General features: G+C 43.4%; 1 protein-coding gene across 50 annotated transcripts in view; it reads right to left on the bottom strand.

Moving 5' to 3' along the window:
• The window catches only part of FOXP1 (forkhead box P1), a 721,956-nt gene that overhangs the window by 103,457 nt on the left and 595,188 nt on the right, over nucleotides 1-23,311 (bottom strand). For 3 of the 50 annotated variants that reach the window (XM_086366774.1, XM_086366778.1, XM_086366776.1), the window contains exon 1: nucleotides 3,122-3,229. The exons of the other annotated variants lie outside the window; for them this stretch is intronic. The gene's annotated coding sequence lies outside the window, so the exon portion shown is untranslated. Of the gene's footprint in view, nucleotides 1-3,121; nucleotides 3,230-23,311 lie in introns of those variants that run through there. 50 annotated transcript variants of the gene reach the window in all.

Genomic DNA, 23,311 nt, shown 5'->3' with positions numbered 1-23,311 from the left:
TGTTCATCTGCAACTAAATCACAGAATAAATTTCTTCAATCTTCTTTTTTGCCAATTCAAATTTTATTAACATTTTAGTTCTGGCTTAGACGCTGGTCACACTACCATTTCCTGACTGTCTCAGAAGCACTGTAGCTGCAACACACTTCTGCCACGTTAGCCAAAATAAAGCTGGAATTTCATTGCTTTTAATTAATCTGGATTTTAATTTCACTGTACCTTGCAATTGTGTGGAGGTTGGCTGAAAAGTTGCAGAACTGGTCAGTGTCATGAAAGAGTTTATCTTTCAAGTGACAGCTCCTGACAACGTGCAAAGACACGGTAGTGATGGTCAGGGTTTTGTTTTTAAGGTACATCTGACTGCAAACAACAAAAAAATTCAAGCCAACCATTCCTATCATAAGCTTTCTGATGATTTATGGTTTACCAACTGAGCAAGGTTACGCAACACTGCATGCCTTTAGATGCATTACTTCAGCTAGTTGAGATTTAATTAAGATCACAGCCTCTAAAATCCCTGTCAAATGAAAATTCAGAGAAGACAATACACTCTATAGCTTGATGCAGAATGTTTCCATTCTGTTCTCCGGAAAAATATGAGTTAATCTGTGTTTCTATGGCTGCAGACAAAAGTTCACTAATTTTATTTTCTTTTGACACTTAGGTTGTTTTCTATTGTGTATGTCATGAGATCATTCCCTTCCAGAGAAGGAAGGAAAAAAAAAATCGAGAGTGAAACATGTTACAGAAAATGCACTTGACATTATTATCCGACATTATCATAGCTTAGCTATGATGTCATCACATCTTCATAAAATCAGTCCATGCTTAGGAGAGTTTCATTTAATGAAATATATTTATTTAAAAACACAACACAAATGGGAAATCTACCTTCCATGAATTACTCAGATTAAAGAATTGGCATGTTAGGCTCCTCATTTCCTTAACTGACCAACTTTTTATCAAATGAACTGCATATATGGTTAGAAAAGAAAGTTCTCGGGGCAAATGAGAGAGCATAAAGGCCATTACTTTCATTCTGTAAGTACTCCTTAAGGGTAATACACACACACACACACATTTAACAGACTTCTTACAGATTGGCATTGACCAATTTTTTTCTTTAAAAAAAAAAAAAATTATGATCACGTGGCCCTTTACCTAGTCCAACATATTTTTATTTGCATCATCTTAATATCTGGTTGCTTATCTCATGCCTTAGAAATGACAGGTGCTGGTAGTCTTGCTCTTGACAGGCCACTACACAAATAACTGTCTTGCCTGAAAGGGCTAATGCAGTACTAATGAACAATAAATCAACTTTGATTATCAAGTGTCAGCCCAATCCGTTTTCAGTTTGGCTCTATCACATCCTAGAATAAGTCAGCCAGTGTCTCTGGGTAGGCAGTCTGTATTTTGGTTTCATTTTTACACACTTTTCACTGAAATGTGTCAGGCAGCTACAAAGAATCAAGTAAAATGGAAGCAGACCTTTTTTCAATGTAAGTGAAGGGCATCAATTAGGAGAATGCGCTTCTGCCTTCATTCGGTTCATTTCAGGAGGAGTCTTAACATTCGAGAAAGCCTTGTATTCTTTTAAACGACAGTAACAGCACAGATCCTAAACTAGAATCCTAATGTGATCATGTTTGAGGTTTCTGACAATGACATGCTAGCTTGAACACTTCACCACATAAACCACCTTTGACTGCACATTCCTTTTGGAAAATCTATTACAAACAAATGAACAACAAAAAGCAATAAAAGGTCGCTACTAAAATAAAAACTTCACTCGATTTAAAGTAAAAAAAAGAAGCTCTTTTTAACACTGACTTCTTAATAAAATAAATGTAACTTATTTTTTCTTAAGCAGATTAGTCATTGATAGTATGATTCACATTTCCTGTTATCAGGCTTAATTTTCCCCCCAAATGTGTCACTTTCAGAATGCTGGAATCTATGGAAATTAGGTGATTTGCATTTTTAAATTGGCTTGATTAGAGCATTTGATCTGTGTGGACAAGAATATAAAATTAATAGATATTTTACTCTGAATCAGCAGGCCTTGAAGGAGTTAATCCCAAAGAGGAAGAGTCTATATGTACTTTGCTCTAAAACTTTACCACCCACTTCCTAAAGGTCCCCTCCTTCCCATCACGACACTTGGGGGTGGGGGCGGGGGCACAAGAAAGTCTCCTTTCCACTGACCGTCCTTCAGGCAGTTCTGACAGTTGAGTTTGCTACATTCAGAGACCGTTCAGATGGGAGCACCCCGTGGCAATTCCTCAGTCGGCTGCGCGTCCTAACCCAAACCCCACTCACTACTTAACCAGCAAAGTAATGCAGCAGAGGCTGAAACTCCCAAACCTGCCGGGGTGCCCCTCCATCGGCTTGCCCATTCTGGCCTGGGGCTTTATTCGTCTCCCTTCCCCGCCACCCCCCCACCCCCCCCACCCCCCCACTCCCCCCCACCCCCCCCCGCTCCTTGACTGTGTGTGAACTCCTTGAATTTGAACGGCTAAGCTGAAAATAGCCTAGACAGATATAGAAACAAACTATCAGAACCAAAGAAACATCTACATGGGTTACATTGAGAGGGAAGGCTCCCTGTATATTTCACACGCTCTGAAAGTGACATAAATCACACCCCAGAAACGTCCCCAGAAAGGAGTGATGGCGAGGGCTTTACCAAAGTGGCTGCCTGAAGGCCAGACCGGCAGAAAACGAGTCGCAAACGAAAAAAAAGAGCGAGCGAGAGCGCGAGAGCAAAACACAAGCAGGACTTCCTCCAACTCTCAACTACACCCCACCCATGAACATTAAAAAAAAGGGAGAGCAAGAGAGAAGGGGGGGGGGGGGAGGTGAGTGATCTCTGTCTTTCAGGACCCACAGGCCTGGAGCTGCTTCTTCCCACCCTTCCACTCCCTCCTCCGCCTCCACTTCCAGAGCGCAACTCCCACCCAAGTTGGTAAACAGCGATGGTTATTATTATTTTTCTTCCAAAAGACTCAACTTAGAAACCCTCGGGCGCTCCTGCCTTCCCCAATGAGGCCCCAGGAAGCTGGCACCGCGGAGCCCGGGAAGGAGAGCAGAACGGCGAATATCAATCATAGGGACCAACCTGACACTCTCCATGTAGCCGCCAGGCGCGCGGAGCCGGCTCGGGGCGCCCGCGCGGGCCGGGCGTGGGGTCCGGCGGCCTCGGCGTGCGGGCGGACTGCACGCGCGCAGGGGCGCTCCGGCTCGCGGGCTGACAAGACGCGCCGCGCCGCGCCCACCCGCCCCGCCCTGCTCCACCAATCACAACCCGCCTCTAAACACCCCGCGCCGCGCCGCGCCCCACACAATGGGCTCCGCGGCCCGTGCCCTGCGCCCGCGCCCCCGGCCCCCTCCTCGCGGCAGGTGAAATCACTCTCTGCTGAAACCCGGCTTTTGTTTCGGGAGCAACTCCGCTTAATTGCTGTTAACCCTTTGACCCGCCTCTGGCTGACGTCTGGGAAGCCGGGCGCGGCGCGCGTCTCTCCCTCCGGCTGGGGCTGCCGGGTCGGGGCTTTTTGGTGGGGTGGCGTGTTTGTTTCCTCTTGGAAACTGACAAAGAGTTGTCCCGGCCTTTCAGAGCAACCCGAGCGGCAAAGCAGGGGAACTGGCGCGCCCGGGCGCACACCCCGACTGCTTGGAGCAACTGTTGAGAATCGGAAGGGGATGCGGGGCTCAAAGGCAGCGCCGGAGAACTTCCTCGAAAACGGCCTTTGCGGGAGAACTTTCGCTTCGCGCCCTGGGGTTAACCCGGCCTTGGCCTCTTTTTATCCACCGCTCCCCACCCCCCGCCCTTTTCTTTCCTAGAGTCGGCTTCGCCAAAGTGTGCTTGTGCGCGCAGAGGAAAACTAACCCGACTCGGGGGTTGGAATAAATAACAACCAACGTGCCTTGTCGCTGAACCAAGCTACTTCCCCTCTAGAACGACAGCTGCTGAAGCAAGCATCTGCCACTCGTTCGCTAAGAAATAATTCTCTAAATTCCTTTCTTATTTATACAACAACAGCAACAACACTGGCTACTCTCAAGGAGCACTTGAAGATGACCTCTGTTAGAAGTAGTCATTGCTCTTTAAAGCTGAATACAGTGTGAGAGAAAAAAAAAAGTCACCAATATGCTAAACTTTGTTGGCTCAACTGGCCCGGTTTCAGTGCCAGGTTAATTTAGTCACTTTCGGCAGCTCTAGAAATCACCTCTCTAATTTACCTTTGTTCAATTTAGAGGAAAACTTTTGGCCTATGCTTACAAAACAAACAAGACTCTAACGTTTTTGTTCTTTTTCTCAAAATATTCGAGGCAAAAAAGTGGTTGTGACATCAATGATTGTTTTCCCTCAAAAAAAAAGGGGGGGGGGCACAAATCCTAACCCAGTAGTTTCAGTTTTACTTGAAAGTATTTTTCCATTTGAGGTGTTACTGTACACCAGAAAGCATATTGATAATATTTCCAATCAAGCAAATATCTGAATTTCAATCAGGTCAGCTGGGGAGCAAGCAATTCCATTAATCTGGCAATAAAAGAGACAAAAGCGCCAGTTGACTGTCAACTTAAGATCAGATGTTAAATGGGCGCAGCACAGTCTGCGCTCCACCCTAAAGTGTTTTTGTGTTAGATAACAAATTTATTAATGGGATTTTTCAGGTCACAAAAATGTGACCCCACCCTCTCATGAATATTCAACAGAGAACCAAGGGCTTCTTTTTTGGGGAGAGGGGCCTTAAATCTGCCAGTGTACCATGAATCAGTAGAGTTCTGACTCTTAAAGAGACAAGGCCCTCCTCCTTCGGTAGGGGCTGGCAGGGCCCCAAAGACAGGAAATAAAAATATAGGAAGTTCTCTCCAACCAAGGCACAGTGAGAGAGGAGAAATACTCATTTCAAAATCCACATGTGCTTTTTTTCAATGGTATTAAAATTTGCTAGAGATTTAATGTCTGTGAGCAACATCAGGGTCCCCTTTAGAGAGGCAATTCTTTTTTTTTTTTTTTTTTTTTAAGACAAATTCTTTAAGAAACATACGTAAAACTCAAGGATGCTTTTACAAGTCGGACTACCTTCTTGGCAGGTTAGTGTTTAAAAGCTGATTGTCTCCAGGAACATCCAAACAACAAACAAACAACAAATATTACAGACGCTTGTGACCCAGCTGTGGAGACGAGCCTTGCACAAAATAATTAGAGAGTGATGCAACGCAGTGGTTACACAAGTACTAAACTGCATGATGGTGGCATTAAGCACCCTGAGACCATAGAGCAGGGGAGATGAGTGGAGCAGGAGAGGTTCGAAGGCCCCATGGGAGGTGGTGTTTAGGGGACTGATGTTTGGGGCAAGGGGGGAGGTGACAGTATGAAGAGGGAAGTGGCTTAGCATATGCAGAGGCCACCTGGAGCCCTTCCCACCCTCTCTCCAAACATGACAGGGTGACTCAGAGACTACTTCTAGGCAAGGAAATGTACCATCAGAGATAAACCTGGATAAGTTTTATACGCCCAGGTCACTTCGTTAATTCTGGGCTCTCAAGATCCATTTCCATCTGGTCCTGTCTAACTGCCCCATGCCTGTGATTCTGTGAGAACCGGAGCTTTCCATGGCTGGAAAACAATAGAAATGTTATAGTTAATACCATTTATTTTATGATTGCCAGGACATTCTGGAAAGGCTGGATCAGAAAGGCAAAAAAATGAAAATAATTAAAAATAAAAACAGTAGCATTTGCACGTTGAATTGGGGGAGTTTTAGAAGAGTCTGCATTGAGGGGCGGGCTTTAGAATGGGTTACTACGCCACAGGGGCTCATTGAGTTCTCACTTGGAACAGAAATTGCAATCTCCATTTAAGGAGGAAGCTGCAGTTCAGAAAGGCAAAGTGATTTTTTATTTTTATTTTTTAAAGAATCAAATATACCTAGCTCCATGGACCACAAGGGGAAACAAGACACTGAATAGTCCCAGAAAAAGAGAGGCCGTGATATTATAAAATGAACACCTGAGAGGGGCGGGGGAAGAGTTAATGTTTAAGGAAGAGTGAAGGAAATGCTAAATGCTGTACTTAAAAATATTTTTGATGCCCACATCCTAACACCCACAACAGATACAGCCCTTGTTCAGACACCACATATTAAGAAACCTGTCAGTTGCTAAATGAGTCCATTGTGCAGCTGGCTGTGTACTTAAGGACAGATTACTGTGATCCCACACCAAACTCTAACCACCAAATAACACACCTGGGACTCAAATCATGTATTATGTTTGGTTCTGTGAGCCTTAGCCTCGAACACAGAAGAAGGGAAAGGTTTTACTGCCCATTCAGAGCTGAGAATGGAGAGCAGAGGTATTGAAGGAAGGGTCAGACTCGTCTGACGTCTCGTCAGGACGTCACTCCCAGGTTCTGATGGACGGCACAGCGGCGGAGGCAACAGCAGCCACACTGCCAGGCCCACGTGGTCCTAAGCTCCAACTGAGGCCCTGCTTTGCCAGAAACTGCTTGGCAATAATCAGAAAAAGGGCATGTAACTGGACACTGGCTCACATATTTCTAGCAACACTGAGAGCAACACACCTCCTCAGATGAAGTCAGTTATCTCTACAAGGTTCTCATAGGAATTATGACCAGATAGTCACTCTGCAAGAGCAAATAAAATAAAAACTGATGAATAATTTGATAGATTGGAAAAAAAAAAATCAACGTTTTTATGGCCACACCACCCAGCATGTGGGATCTTAGTTCCCCAGCTAGGGATCAAACTCGTACCTTCCGTGGGAGAAGCGAGAAGTCCTATCCACTGGACAGCTAGGGAATTCTGAGGGGCCAACATCTTAATCCCCCATCTTCTTCCAGACAACCCTTGTTTGAATACTTATTTCCTTTTTCTTTTCCAGTTACTTTCATGGAGCACCCAGAACATATTCAGAGATGACAGAACTTAAAGAGACTGAACCGACTGATTCTGTTGCTATAGGAGAAAATGAAGAAACAACAGGAATACAAAATTGTACGCCCTCGCTCCAGGATGGGCTTCCTGACCTGCCCAGGGAAGAGAAGTCTCTCCAGAGAAGCCCGGGTTTAGTATTTCTCATGTCTCCAAAGACTGCCAACTGTCAGCCAATTAGAGAAACTAAATTGCAACAGCCATGCCTGATTCCTGAGATTTGGGCATTTGTCTCCAAGGACCTGCCATTCCTTCTTGATTTAAGTGGTGCTTTTACTTAAAAACATAAATTAATACATCATCCATCTCCAGGGAGCAAAGGTGGTTAGCTCCATATTGACATTGTTTATGTCATTGTTATGTCTATATGGACAGTGAAAGCAATTATGTTTTCTTCTGACGGTGAGTTCTCACTCTTGCATGGGAGTTTAAATTTCTCTCCCTGACATCCTCTAAATTGCCATGAGCATCTCCATTTAATGCAACATTTTACTATGCAATTGTTCCTAGTTAATTTCCTGGATACACACCCTGACATGTCAACATTCAGGTAACTTAGGAATACGATGAGCACGAAAGGTATAGAAAACATTTACCACCCTCTCCAAAAAAAAAAAAAAAAATCCCTCACTTGAAATGTAAAGATATTCATAGATTGTCACTGGTAAACAAAATCATGTCTGGAAAAGAAAAATGGCCAACATCTATTGCAAACTCTGCATCTGATTGACAGCAAGAAATCAATCTCTTTCATTTGTGCTCCAGCTATAATATAATCTTTTGTTTTAATATAATGTACAATGTATCTGGACAGCTTCCCTGGTGGCTCAGTGGTAAAGAATCCGCCTGCCAAAGCAGGAGACACCGGTTCAATCCTTGGGTCGGGAAGATCCCCTGGAGGAGGAAATGGCAACCCACTCCGTAGTCTTGCCTGGAAAATGTCATGGACAGAGGAGCTTCGTGGGCTACGGTCCATGGGGTCACAGAAGAATTGGACGCAACTTAGCAACTAAACAACAACAACAAAACAATGTATTACTGAACTGCTTCTACCATAAGATTAGAACTGATTACACCAAGGTGCACAAAAGTTTCAAAAAGGGACATGATTCAGGGCAGGAGGGCATTTCCCAAAGAGCTTCATCCTTCAGGCATCAGGAAGGAAGAATCACTATCGCCATCAAGCAGGAATCTTTATTTCCCCTCCCAAGAGTGACAGGGCTGATGACACCCACATGCAAACTCTCGATTTTAGGCATAAGCAGAACTGGGTCACTGAAGGGGAAAAGAAGACATGGCTCTCGGGCGATGAGATGACATTTGGATATTTTTTTATACGTTTCATTATGTAGAAATTGCTGAGTATCATTTTAAGGCACTGGCCACCTCTAGGCAGGAAAGTCAGTTTTTCCGGAGACCAGAGGTGTGCAGCAGGCCTGCAGAGAGGCAGAGGGAGCATGTTCCATCCTGCCCTCTGAACAATGCTCGCAGGTCTCCCTCCCAGGTCACGCCACCCTCCTGCGACCCTAGGCTGGCACACCCTCCTGTCCAAACCTTCTTTACGTCTGCCCTCTGCTGGTAAGCTTGCCAGGACCAGGATATTTTTGACTACCTCAACGTATTTCAAAGACAACTTTTAAAAGCTGGAGAGAGAAAGGCCATGTAATGAACTATTAACTGGAATATATAAATTAAGATACTTAAAAAATAAAATGGGGAGGAGGGGGTGCCATGGGTGAAATACGGCACTTCTAATGTAAAAACGCACATCCGTCTACTCTATTGCCGGCTGGCTCGGAGCACGGGAGTGCCAAACTCTATATTTTAGCTCGCCTAAGAGAACAACCTGTATTACTGCCAGGCATCTTGCCTTCTCTTTTTCTCCCTCTCCGGGGAGAGGTATGTCAGTGCATTTTCAATAAAACACCTTCTTAGCAGTAAAGGGCCACTGTTCCCATTTCAGTGGTCCCTAAGGTTTCATGATACAGTATATTTAGCTGGCTCACGGCTCAACTTTTCCTCTGGCATTCATAAGACTCATATAAAAGGAAGGGGTGGGGGTAAGAACCTTTGTGTCTATCCTTTGTTTAAGTAAGACAACAGTTAACTCTGAGATTGATGAGCTGGCACGAGTCCCCCCGCCAAACAACGGGACGTGCTCCCAGGCCCGATCCCCACGACAGGTACCCTGGTGTGCGGGCCAGGCAGGCAGGGAGGAGGGCTCTGGGCATTGGGAGAATTTCTGTGGCAGCGAGCAAGGCTTGAAGGAGGCAACTCCTGTCAGTATCAACGGGAAGCACGAGGCCTTATAAATCCCTGCATCCCATTTCAAAAATATATCTCCAAGATGGGCAGATGCAGCTTAGCAGTTGCAACCTCGGAAGCATTCAGGAAGTAGCGCTCTTGACGGCGTTTTAGATGCTGAGTAAATGCTCTTAAAAAGAACACCCAATCCAGCCGACGATAAATCTTACACCGGGGAAGCCTGCGCAGGGCTGTGGAATCCCCTCCAAAGATAATTACCTTCCACACTGTGTGGCATAGAAACGGCTACACAGAAAATCTTTTCTGGGGCCCTAGAGCTCTCTATGGCTTTTCTTTCCTTAATAGTCACTGATTACACACACATAGGCGCGCACACACAACTCTACCTTTAATAGAAACCGTATAAAAATTCAAAGATTTGTCTTCTCTCCTAGAGGAAAGTGATGAGGCCAGTTCTTGGCAGGGGCAGGAATGCAAGAGGGAGATTGGGACGAGAGGAGATGTGTAAGGGTGCAGGGGCAGAGGCTGAGGCAGGACATTAAGGTCCAAGCCCTTCTGCATCCACTTCCCACTCTTTGAAGGTTCAGGGAGTTCCCCAAACAATTTCAAACTGGGACTCTCCCAATTGGCCCCTCAAGAGGTAAGCAAATCTCTTCTAGTCCAGAGAAGCCTCAAGTGGTCTATTTAAGCCTGAGATGATGCAGGAATATTAGACAGGACACTGGGGTCTACTAAAGACTTTGCATGAGCTCACATGCAATCGTGGGCACATCACCTCACCTCTATGAGACTTCACATTTCACCTAAACAAAAAGGAAGATGGCTAAGATACTCTCCATGTTTTCTTTAGTAATAACGACGACGACGACTGCAACTAACTACTCATTATGTGTCTGGTACACATTTTACCCTAGCAGAGCACTAATTTCTGGGTGCTTTTTAGCTTACAATTAATGTCATAAATAAAACTACCATGAATATAGTTTAAAAATATAAACAGGATCTGAGAGCTCTGGAATCTTGGACACTGTCGTGTCAACAGAAAAGCAGGGAACAAAGGGAGGGAAAAGATGTTTTTTTGCAAAACAACTCAAAAGTTCTTCTTCTGATCCTCTCTAGGTCACAAACCCTATGAAACACCAACAACTCGTGGTCCACTGAGTAAGTCACTAACAAGCTTTAGGACTTGCTGAATTAAGCTGGGGCCTCACAGGATGGGCTAAAACCACCTGACTTTCACACATGTTTATGTCTTCTGTCCTTGTGACTTTTTCCCTCTTCTTTAACCATCAAAGCTGTCTCTTTGCATTACGCCTGCTCCCTCCAAAACTATTTTCTGAATTTCTGGTCCAACCTCACAAGCCATTCACCTGCTTCTCTTTGCTTTGTATCAGAAAGGAGACAGGAAAGCATTATATGCCAGGTAACTACTGGTGAGGGCTGGCATTTCCATCTCAGGTTGAAGCCACAGGTAAAGTTTGGGCTGGATGAAAAAAAGAAATTTGCAAGGAAGCATAGCATCACAGAGATGTTAGATTCCTTTTGAGATCTAGTGAGTCTCATCTTAAGAAAATGCATACAGAAGCACATACAGTCCAGCCAGCAGGCCCATTATTTATTTTTTAGTGTTTTAAATGGCATTTCATTTCTCATGAGGAAAAGCAATAGAGAAGCAGGAAGCTTTCAGGTCATATAGAACTTTGTTCTTTTCAGACAAATAAGGTATTGTGTGTTTGAACAATAGGAGGAATGTCTAATTGATCTTAATTAAATTCAGTGATGTCCAATTTTTGAGATGGGTCAAGACACATCTATGTAATGTCACAACCCAACAGGCTAGACCTCTGAAATCAGGGAGCTCGGTGGCGCACTGTTTTCTGACACTCTTTCTTATCCATTCTCCATCACATTGCCCTGCCAACTTGTTCTGCCCTCCAGCTTTCTTCTCTCTGCCTCATGCTACTCCTGACTGCTTCCCGGTTTGGCACATATTCCTTTGTTCTGGCCAGCCTTCTGAAATGGCGGGGCCCCATCGTATACTCCCTCATCATTGTCATGATCACCTACCAAACAGGAATCCTATTATATACATATACCGCTGCATATGGAGGAGGTTCCCTGGAATTTGCAGTGTGAAAGATGTGGGTTTGCATCAAATCTTCTCTACTAACCAGCAAACTAGGTAAATCACAAAAGTCCATTTTGTGTGTATTTCCTCATCTGTAAAGTGGGAGCAATTCTCTGTCTCACAGTGGTTGTTTCTTTTAGTATTTTCTGAGGTGGGAAGGTGTCTATTTTTAAACTCAGTTTTCCTGATCCGAGAGCACTGGTGTGGGTCTTTGATCTGATGCGTGGAGAGCACTTGGGCACAAGTGTCTAGCCCAGCAGCCTCTGATGATAGCACGTGTCAGGGGACTCGTCTGAGGTCACCAGGCTGGTGGATGAAAGAGGTGGGGTGTGACTCTCCCCTCTAGAGCTCAGCCCTGCATTAGAGAACTTCTGGCTTCCTGGTTACAGAGCTCAGGTGACTTTGAGATAAGAGCTAAGAAAACAAAACCCAAAGCCAGTCATGATCAAGGAGGTGCCGGGAATAATGTAAATAGCCTGCCAGTTACAAATTAGGAGGTACAGACCAGGGCCTCGGAACAGGGGTTGACAAACGAAGGGAAAATGAGGAAAGGGTGGTGCCTAGTAACAGGATGGCCAAGAAATAGAGCAAATATTTAATGAGAGGTCAGGATGAGTTTGGCACTTTCCATAATATCTCTTAATGCTTAAAACAGCCCTGTGAAAGAGATTAATGTGCCCACATAACAGATGAAGAAACTGAGGCTCTCAGTTAATATCTCACAGCTAGTAAGGGGAGTGGGGCTTGAGTGACTCCAAAACAAGGCTTCCGTACCACATGCTAAGCTGGAGACCAGGCTGGGGTCTAGAACTAGGTGTGGAAGAACAGAGGCAGGTCCATTTCTACTCACCTGGAAAACTCATGTGACCAAGAGTGAACCTGAAATAATACAAAGGTAGAATTCTGATACCCTCTTTGTTTCTTATGTGAACAGCGACAAACTCGGCTGATCACTTGAAGGTGAAACTGGCCCTGAATCTGTTGGCAGCCACAACCAGGATGGGAGGAGAGGCAGTGGGAAAAGGGCTTGTGCTTTCTCTTGAGCTACTTCTTGATAAAAGAGCTCCTCACACTGCCACCTCCACTGCTGAGAAGAGACAGACACACAGACAAACAGGCAGGCACTTTCCTCTTCATCGTTTCTAAGATGTCACTGGGCAAAAGGCAGTATGCCAGCAGTCCTAGCCTGGATGGTACCCGAGCTCTCCTGGCATCAGTGTCTTAGATGTAAAGATGGAACAGTGCTGTGTTGGGGCTTATGTTGTCCCTGGACATAAAAGGCCCACAGACACTTTCCTATAGAAGGGTTCTCATGCTGGCTGCACCACTTCCTGACTGTACTTTCGGTAAATTTTTCATGTCTAAGTGCCTCAGTTTCTACATCTATAAAAGGATCTAAGCCTAGTACTTCCCCCAGAGGGCTAGGATCAAATGAGTTAAAATGGGTCAATGCCTGGCATACTGGAAGCACTTAAATGTGTCCTAATACCATTCTTATTGTTACAAACTGCTTTTCCTTCAACCTTTTCCTTTTGCTATAATGAAATATCAGAAGGCAAAATGGTTTTTCACTCTTGTTGACTTCTTCTTTTTCTGTGATGGAGGTAGTATCGATCCTAACTCCCAAATTTAACTAAGCAGTAGCTGTTTCATCCACTGAACCTCAACAGCAGGAGAAGACACTCGATCATCTTGTTTTGTTTTTAAATTCAAAGTCATGAGGCAGCCCCTCTTCTAGCTTCAGGTTGCCCAGTAGGTAAGAACCGCCAGCCAGGTCATCGCTTGGGTATGTGAAGGAGTCTGGTGATTTCTTAAATGAATTCTCAAGGATCCACTGGGAATGTCAAAGGAGGGATCTGCCCTGAGTGCTGAGAACACACAGGCTGGCCAACATGAGGCACAATTAACGGAACCGTCTGCCTATGTTTGGATAATATTTTGCTACTCTTGTCTCTGGGAAGGAAAGCATTTGGTAGAACCCTGGCCACCACAGCCCCAGAGAGGATTTGACTTACACCCAAACAGATGCTCTTTGACCTAATGAGCTAATTTCAAGCTTCTTTTCAAAGCTTCCAACATCTATACTACCCAAGGCAAGGTGCAGAACTCTCCTAGTGCTCTCAGAGTGCGCGGCGTGGCATTAGCCATCATTTGAACAATGGGAAAAAAAGAAAAGAGACACACATGTAGGGGGCAGAGAAAGGAGGCTCCCTCCCTGGCTTTAGGGAATAAGGGGGCTTTTCAAATAAGATAAGGATTATGCTGCAAATTTAAGGATAATGGTGTGACTTGGTAGTTGGGTGGGCAAGTAGGAAGGACATATCAACTACTGGGAAGAGTGTATACACATATCCACACGGGAGAAAGCAAGAACCAGTAACACTGAGGAACTTAGCAAGGCTGGCACAATTATAATTCCTGCTATATCTTCCTTTCTTTGCTATCAAAGGGCTTTTCTTCTTTTCCCCAATTTCGCCCATATTTCCCATCTGAAAAACACTTCAGTTTTGTGATGGAGTGACCTCACATACAAAAAAATAAAAATAAAAGGGTTTATATAGAACAATTGATGATCAATCAGAATCTTTGAAAGTTTAAAAAAGACAAACTGAAGAGAAACTATGATTCAAGGATTACACAAACTACTTTACATTTTATAGCTGAATAAATTCAAGTCACTAAGTTCAATACAACTGTACCTACAACAATACAACTGAAGGTAGACAGTGATTCATATTTAAAAAAAAATCATCCATCTTCCATTTGTCTTGCTAATTTTGTCAAATGAAAAGAATCCTGAATGGAGATAAGGCTGGAAGGGCGGGAAAAGCAATTTCCTGAGCTGCTGCCAACACCAGACACCCTGAAAAGGATCTTCGTTGCTCAAGGCTTCCCTTCATTTGGCTCTGCTTCTGAAGGCTCTTGCCTGATGCAGGAAAAAGCTGAGAGAAAGGCCTCAGCTTACATGTCATTGGGGCCATGGAGCAGTCACCAATAGTGGCAACTTAACCTTTCTCTTCAGAAGCAGAAGACCCAGTGCTGGCAAGACCTTATTTTTCTTTGGTTGCCTGGATTCTGGAAATTGCGCACTTAGGACCAAGCTCATCCCTAGGGATGATTCAATTTAACCCTGCACCATCATGACTTTGCCCCATCCTACCAGGGCCCCACACTGTCTGGATTCTGTCCGTCCCCTTAAGTGCTTTCTAGGTGGCGCTAGTGGTAAAGAACCTGCCTACCAAAGCAGGGGACCCCAGAGACAGAGGTTGGATCCCTGGGTGGGGAAGATCCCCTGGAGAAGGGAACCGCAATGCACTCCAGTATTCTTGTCTGCAGAATTCCATGGACAGAGCAGCCTGGCAGGCTACAGTCCCTAGGGTCGGACACAATTGAGCACACACGCACACACGTACAAGGCCTTCTGCTCTGGTCTGCCCTGGCCGCCTTCAAATGCAGCATCCAGAAATAAGCGCAGCAGGCCAGGTGTCATCTGTCCCTCAAGGAGGACAGAGCCTTAAATTAATCCTTCACTGTGCTCTGAATGCAGCCAAGGGTCCTCGGTGCCCCCTCCCCCACCCACCCTAGAGCACACTTGGGTCCTGCTGGTTCTACAGTCATCCCCTGAGTGACTATGACATTAGCCACTGATCAGTGAGAGCTCTCTACTCTGCACTTGGGCAGGGGAATGGGCTGTGCCTTTATTCCCATGAAAGATCTTTTTCATTTTGATCCAAAATTTCAGCCTGCCGAGACTTTAGAAAACTGCAATTCTTCTGCTCAGAATATTAACTCTGCCTTAACTGTCTTCCACACAGTCAATTTTTGTCATCTCTAAATTCATAGAATGGCCTCATCTCAGATGTAGGGTGGTCAGTTTTCTAAATGTGTGCATTTCATTATTTCACATCTAAACTGGAGTTGCTGCTGTTTTACTTGACAATTACCAAGATCAGTTTCACACTCGGGGTCATGCATATTTATCTGTGGTATCAGCATGTTCCAGACTGAGCACCATATCAGACACAGTGTCAGGATCGCCCCCTCCCATCACCTTCATGTGGTACCTAACAGGGTGTCTGCATCTTAGTAGGCGCTTCATAGCCAAATGGTTTTCAATGCATAAACCAACAAACATTTAATTTATGCCACAATCCATTGAAGAGATGCTATGATTAATCTACATTTAACAGATGGGGAAACTGAGTTCTAGGGAGTCAAGTAAATCACTCAGATTTAAGCACCCTGTTACCTAAAACCAGCATTTAAAAATAAAACTTCGAAGCATTAAACAACTCGTGAAAGACATCCTAATTGCTCATTTCAGAGCAAGACACCCCACACTGGGTCTTGTGCCTCTTTTTCTTATGTCTTACTGGTACGTATTGTTGGGGGGGGGCGGTGATCACACCTCCCGATCACCTCTCCCACCAGCTTTCTTTTTCTCTTTTCTGCAGAAACAGACGTGGCTACAGAAATTTCCAAATTAAAACTTGGCAATGCTTTCTATACTCTTGTTTCCTAAACCTATAAATCAAAAGTGTCTAAACAGGTCATAAATGTACCTCGGCAATATAATGGGAAAAGTTCTGATTTATGGTGCCGGTGGAATAATTTTAAATAATTACATAAGAGTTTTGAAAAATGCAATTAACACCTTTAAAAGTTTTTTGAAATGAAAATGAATCTCTGGAGATGACTGTTACCATACATAAAGATAGCCAGTTAAAAAATAAAAATAAAGCTACAAGATGCAACCGTGTCAAAACTATCCTATGGAGACGGGGTATAGGAGCTTTTATTTACAGTGGGAATTCACCAGCATGATCACATCAATACATGTTTGAACCCTGCCACCTTATCACACGCTAACAACACAATTAGCCTTTGTCATTACCGAGCATCAAAATTAAATCACCAAGTAAGCATGGTGTTGCTATTCAGCCCCAGCTGATGCCTCTCCCTCTGCACTGGTTTGACACATCCTACCACACTGTCCTTTGGAACACTTCACATCCTCCTACCTGCTCCTGCAAATCTGGCCAATGTTCTTTCGTTCCTCTTTCTCTTCATTTGTGATTCATCTCCTCCTTCAAAAACCAACCTTCCACAGATGAAGTCACTCCAAACATCTTTTCTTAACCCTAACTTCCCGGGTACCAAAGAACATCGTATCTCTGAATTTCCTCCTTTAGGCTTACCACCAAGCAGTAGTAGCTATAGTTTTTGGCTAACAATCCTCCCGCCTCGTCCCTCACTCAATATTCTTCACTTTGACCCATCTCACAACACCCTGTCTGAAGCCTTGACCTCCATGTTCAACTCTGGAAGTGGCAACAGAAGCCCATTTCAGACGAACCTGTCTTTTGAATCAAGTATACATTGCTTAACGCTACCAGTTATTTCTTTCTAGATTTATCTTGGATTAGAAAACTAAACAAGATTGAAGCAGACCTTGACTTTCCTCAGGGTTCTTTCAGATTCAGTGGTCCAAAGTATCTCCCTAGTTCTTTCAGTCACCGGACGTAGTACACTCAGCAGCTACACAGAAACTCTCAGCCACATCCCGGCCATGAGCATGAGAAAAAAAGACTTAGAATCATAGAAACTTTGACCTGGAACAGATTGAGAGATCATTTTAATTTCACCCCCTCATTTTCCAGATGAGAAAACTCATGCCCAGGAAGGAAAAATGACTAGCCAAAGGTCATGCATCTTAGTGGTTACTGGCAGAACCGACACCAGAACCGAAAACTTTTGACTGCTAATTAAGCATTCTTTCCATTGCCTCATACCACCTGGCAGGGAGATGCATGAGGAACCACCGAAACTGAAAAAATCAGCCTCCAACACAACACTCTTTTCTTATCTGGGGACAGTGGTCTTTCTGTATTTATTGGAATGACCAGAACTTTTTAAACTACAAATTACGAATGAAAAATAAACAATCACTACCAACCAAAGGCTCAGAAAATCAAGACAACTTCCACTGTTACCACCTAAAATTCACACAACTCTACTTGACCATTAATCTAGAGCTGAGCTAAAAGAGGAGATACTGGTCACATGTGGATGTTTGTTTAAATCAATTACAATAAAATAAAATTAAATATTAAGTTCCTTGGTAACGTCAGCCTCTTGTGAAGTATGTAATAGAGAATATGATTAGAAATTACCATATTGGACAGCAAAGATATAGAATATTTCTATCATTGTAGAAAATTCTATCAGACAATGCTGATAGTCTAGAACATACCAGTCTATGAGATGAGTATAATATGGAAAACATGATACTGATGAATTCTAAGTTTGAAATATAGCTTTTTTTTTTTCCCCCAGCACAAAGGGACTTGATAAAATATTCTAGGTTTCTGGTTTCTGATGGAAACTGAATCCTAGGAAATTAATTTACATGTCTCTCCCAAGCTTTACAAGCAGTTAGTCACAGGGTTGGGACTGAGTGTCAAGTTGCCCAACTCTTAAGGAAGTGATTTTTTCCATTAAACTTGCTGACTGGCTGAAACTAACAATATGGTATGCTTCACCCTCTTTAAGATGATACGGGATAAAATATCTATGCAGGGTCCACTCCTCCATGTTTTCAAAGGACGACTGAGGTACAACTTAGACGTAATGATTCTGAATCTATGTGGTTTTAATGGAGCCAATCTATCCAGGGTAATCTGAAGGTGAGCACAGGACTCACCTGTGTCATCAATCAGCATATTTCCGACCCCTGGACCATAGTGATCAGTTCACGCACAGATGACTCAAGTCATTCGGTCAATTCAGAGGCTCTTGTTGGAATTACTGGGCAAGAGATACAGGTTTTCTGCAGGCGCTGCCAAACTGTAAATATGTCAGTCTGGGGCTCCTACGAGCCATCTTGTCTCAGCGGAGAGGAGAATCTAACAAAGCATGACGCCAACATAAAAAGAAAGCAGAACAAAAAATGGAGCTAGACTAAGTCCTGGTGACATTATTTAAGTGCCCAGTCCCAGCTGTGTCTGAGGCCAGGCTAAACCTTGAACTTTCAAGTTCTGTGGGCCAAGAGACTTTCCCCCCATTGCCAGCCAGTCTAAGTTGGGTTTTGACATTTGCACATGACTAATACAGGTACTTCTTTCCTCCAGGAGATTAAGAAGTAATCGTATTAATATCTCCAATCAACCTTGAAAAGCACAGCAAGAGGGAAACACCAAATCATAAAGCACATGATGGCAGCAGCAAATCTTGGTTCATGTGATGCCATTCTGGGAGGGATTCCCCACGTCAACCCCAAGTACACTCAAACTGTCCCAGTCATGGATCAATCACTAGGTTTCAATTCGCCATATGTGCATTTTTCTTTCAATCACCCAAATTTACAAGTTTCTTATCAGGTGGGCCCACCACTTCACTTTAAAATTCAATAAAGTGTCTTCTATTCATAAGCCCTGGGAATTTCTTCAAGACATTTTACCATATTAAAAAAATAAAAACAAAGAAATCCCCATCCCCCACCCCACCAAGGTCTCATGATGAAAGTACAATTCAGACTTCTTGGTCCAATGAGTTTTCACTCAAAACTCTTTTACTGTCCTTTCCCACAAACCCTGCAATGGCTCCTCAGTCCTGAATTCAACATTAAAGTTTCTCTTTTTTTCTAGGTCCAGTGTGCCAAACTAGGACAACCATACTTTTTTTCAGTCTGACAATAAATGATTTAGGAAGCCTATCAACAACTACTTTAGTATCATACATATACAGTTGGTCCTCCTTATCCACAGGTTCCTCATCTTCAGATTCAACCAACCATCAATAGAAAATATTAAGGAAAAAAAATTTTAGAAAGTTCCAAAAAAGCAAAACATGCATTTGCCACACGCACGCAACTACTTACATGGCATTTACATCGTATTTTACAACTATTTACATAGCATTTACACTGTATGCATTGGAGAAGGAAATAGCAACCCACTCCAGTGTTCTTGCCTGGAGAATCCCAGGGACGGGGGAGCCTGGTGGGCTGCCGTCTATGGGGTCGCACAGAGTTGGACACGACTGAAGTGACTTAGCAGCAGCAGCAGCAGCAGGTATTAAAGTAATTTAGAGATGGTTTAAAGTATATAGGAGGGTGTGAGTAGGTTATATGCAAATACTACACCATTTTACGAAAATCCCATGGACGGAGGAGCCTGGTAGGCTGCAGTCCATGGGGTCGCAAAGAGTTGGACACGACTGAGCGACTTCCCTTTCCCTTTACATAAGCGACTTGAATATCCTTGGACTTTGGTATCCAAAGGGTCTCAGAACCAATCCTCAAAGGGAACGGAGTGAGGATTGTATTTTGGGAGATATATTCTGTCTTTATGGGGCCTATTTCACAATGTCCACTGTGTAAGTTATATTGTTTGAAATCAGCTTCTGAGACCAGGCATATATTAAGAGGATAGGTTTTTATACATTAATGTCCCCTTAAATAAAGTTAATTTTAAAAGGCTTTCCATTCTCCCTTATAAAGTGATTTTTTAAAATTAATCAGTTTGAATATATGGATTTCGGGCATAAAATAGTTGTTCTCCATTAGTGGTTTATTTATTTCATTTAATGATCCTTCTGTCCAGCTTATCAACAGCTTAGAGTTACATTTTTTTCCTTCAATCCAGCTTCTTCACTTAACCTTATTAATATCTGGCATTCAAAATTTCATTTGTTTTCCTATTATCATCAAATTCTAGCCAAAGATGAATGAGGTTCTATGATTTGAGGTTTTTACTAATAATATTAATTACAGCTTGGTGTCTTAAAGTCATCAAACAAGTTCATCAAGTTCTGATGATATCATTGATAGCTTTTGTTCAGTGTGTGTTACATGCTAGGTATCTCAGGCTGGATGCTTTCTGTTCCACTTTTCAAATGGTCCTTATCTCAAGCTTGTGATATAAGCATCATCTATAGCCATTTTATTGACCCACGATCAAAACTGAAAGCTTAAAGATTATGCTCAAGATCCCAGTGGCAGGTCAGGATTCAGACTTGTGCCTCTAAATCCAGACTAATCTGTGCCTCTAAATCCAGACTAATTATTTTGATTGCACAGCCAACAATTCTAAAATGTGAACTATCAGTTTGAAATTATTCATAACTATACTGTTTGTAACCTTAAACCTGAAATCGTATCTCATGTTGGCATTTGGCCTTTCCCATTGTCTGCCCCTGGGCAAGGGGGCAAAAAGTGGTCTCAGCTCTCTCTGGCTCTGCCCAGCAGTTACAGTTTACCCACAGAGGATGGTTGGTTAATTCCATATTGAAGAGATATGTGAGCCTTGCCTAGAAGGGAATATTCTAATTCTTCATATGACAACATCATCTATCGATGTTGTTATTACACAATTTATTGAGAAAACAGTATGTAGAGGGACACTCTTAGTAAGTGTCACACTAATTATATCTTTGGAGAACCTGGAATCGCTGTTGCGTTTTCTAATCTTCAGCATCTCTAGCTGGTCAAGAGATAAGAGCTGCATCTCCAATTTCACCATCAGTCACTGAGAGGTATATATGACAAAGCCTGAGTCTAATGAGAGGCAGGGATTGAAATCCTGAGTTCTGTCTTACCAGACACTTTCCAAGAATGCCTCTCTTCTAAATCGTGAGCGATATCTAATATGACCCTGGGCTGCCAACTCCTGCGGCAGAACAAAGCAGATAACCAACTGATGGAAGATGAAAAGCTATTTGCTTGATCCACCCCTTGCTTCCACTCCGGTCTACTTTCAAATGTAACACATTCAGCTGGAATTACAGGCTACCTCTCCATCCGGCACTGGGGCATGGAATCGATATGTGCACAACCACGGAGCATAAACATTACAGAAAAATAATGACTTTGGAAGCACCGGGCACCCTACCCCAACACAAGCTACATGTGTGTTCACAGATGGAAATGAATGGCTGTTTACCCTGAAGGGCCCATAAGAAAAATGCAGTCACCTTTACAGTAAAATGTAACTTAACTATTCAACATGCAAGAAACTGAAAGACAGCCAGGAATGAAATCCAACAAAGAGCTCTTCTAGTTCCTTGGGTTTCTTAGGGAGACTTCAAGCCACTCAAGAGCCATGCAGGCAGGCCCCTTATAACTGAACTGTATGGGCGATGTGATCCCAACACCAAGGTGGGAAAGGTTCACAGGCTCAGTTCTCTGCTGCATGGGTCAGGGAAGAGACTGTGTGATCCTGTATCCTGCCTCACTCAGGAGGCACATTTCACAAAGCCCGAGTCGAATGGTGATTAATTGAACACAAGAAACAATACAGGTTTTTGTCTGGCAAAGGGTTATGCAACAGAGTAATGTCAACAGGCTCCAGCCACACCAGAGCACTTCTGACCATTTCCCGGATGCAACAAATAAGGGCACGCATTCCTTGTTGGTGGCTCACACAATGACAACAAAAGCCATCCCAAGCTTCCTGTTGAGAGATGCCAGCAGGTATTGACACAAGCTTAAGAGTGTCTTTCTGAGACTTCTGTGGTTTAGCACTTTGTCAAAACAGGATACTATTTAAATTAAAAATTTACTGATTCAAGTTCAGAAAAACCCTGCTTTGCTGTTTTTATAACCAAATTCGTGGGTGGGGAAACTTTGACCTTTATTTTTTCTTTTCTTTTATGCCACCTTATATGGGGCTGAGAAGGTGCTATATTTAGCAAGCTAGTTTTGAGAAATAAGGTGTCTAAGCAAGATGACTATCACTTTCTATGAATTACTGTACATGTGAAATCATGGACTTGTTATATTATGCAAAAGCGACTCAAGTGAAACAAACAAAAATATCTGTTTGCATACATAAGTTTTGTAAAAATCTTGGTGGGGACAAAAAGGGGAAATACACATCAACTCACCACAGCATACTGTGCTTCCCATGTGATTCTTGTTGAGCATGCAAAAGTATTTCTTTAGCAAAGAAGGCTAAGTCAGGACTACAAGACTACAGAGAACAGAGCCAGTGGTCAACCTGAAGCAGCACAGTGGTGACAACCTTAGTGCGGAAGAGTGGACAGAGCGTCCGTGAACTGTGGAAGCCTTGCCAAACCTGCTTATGTCTAAGGGTCAGGGGCGGGGGGTGGGGAGCGGATTTTCCACCTGCTGCCCCCTCCATCTTAAATATTCTTCTAGACACTTGCAAGACTCAACTGAGGTCTCCACTCAAAGATCACTTCCTCAAAGAGGTCTTGCCTGGCCGGTCAGTCTACCATGGGAATCTCATCACCACTGTCTAGAACTTAATCAGGTTTGTTTTCTTAACAGCCTTCATCATCATCTGACATCTGGTGATTATTATTATTTTGCATATAGGTTTAATGTCCCATAAGAATGTCAGCTCCGTGAGTTCAGGAACCCTGTCTGCTTTGCTTGACCCTTATGAAACACTGTCTAACCAAATACAGTTACCCAGTGATTTGTCAGAGGTTGTACAGGGAATCTTCTCACAGTCTAGTCAAGACTCTGCAAGAACTTCCTTCTCTTAACCTTCCATCTGACCACCTAACTACTAACTAAATCATTCTAATAACATCAGACCTCTAAGATACTGAAGCTGGAGAGGCCACTGGATGGAAATGCTGAACTTCTGATTCTGCCTTAAAATCACTATGCGATAATCTCCAAGCGCTCACCACTCTGAGAATACACAACCTCTCAATGTTCAAGGAGGAAAGAGTGGAGGAAATTTGGAGAATGTGACAAAGAAATCTAATTCCTCGAAAATCATGGTACAATTCATCTCTTCTTGAGTCAATTTTTCTTATTAGTCACAGGGAACTCTCTTAAGTGAAGTGAACGCCACTTTGGCTGATGGTTTTGAACCAACAGGGCAACAGTTGGCCTTTACCCTTTTATTCTGTCCAATCCAGCTGAGGGATATGACACATGACAAGCTGCTACACTGGCTCACTTGGGCGATGACTCTCCAAG

Source organism: Bos grunniens, chromosome 22 (genome assembly GCF_055505025.1).
Source record: "Bos grunniens cultivar Pamir isolate PY7600 chromosome 22, Bosgru_T2T1.0, whole genome shotgun sequence".
Taxonomy (NCBI): Eukaryota; Metazoa; Chordata; class Mammalia; order Artiodactyla; family Bovidae; genus Bos; species Bos grunniens.
Note: the sequence above shows the minus strand (reverse complement) of the source record. Positions and strands in the feature narration are given on the sequence as shown.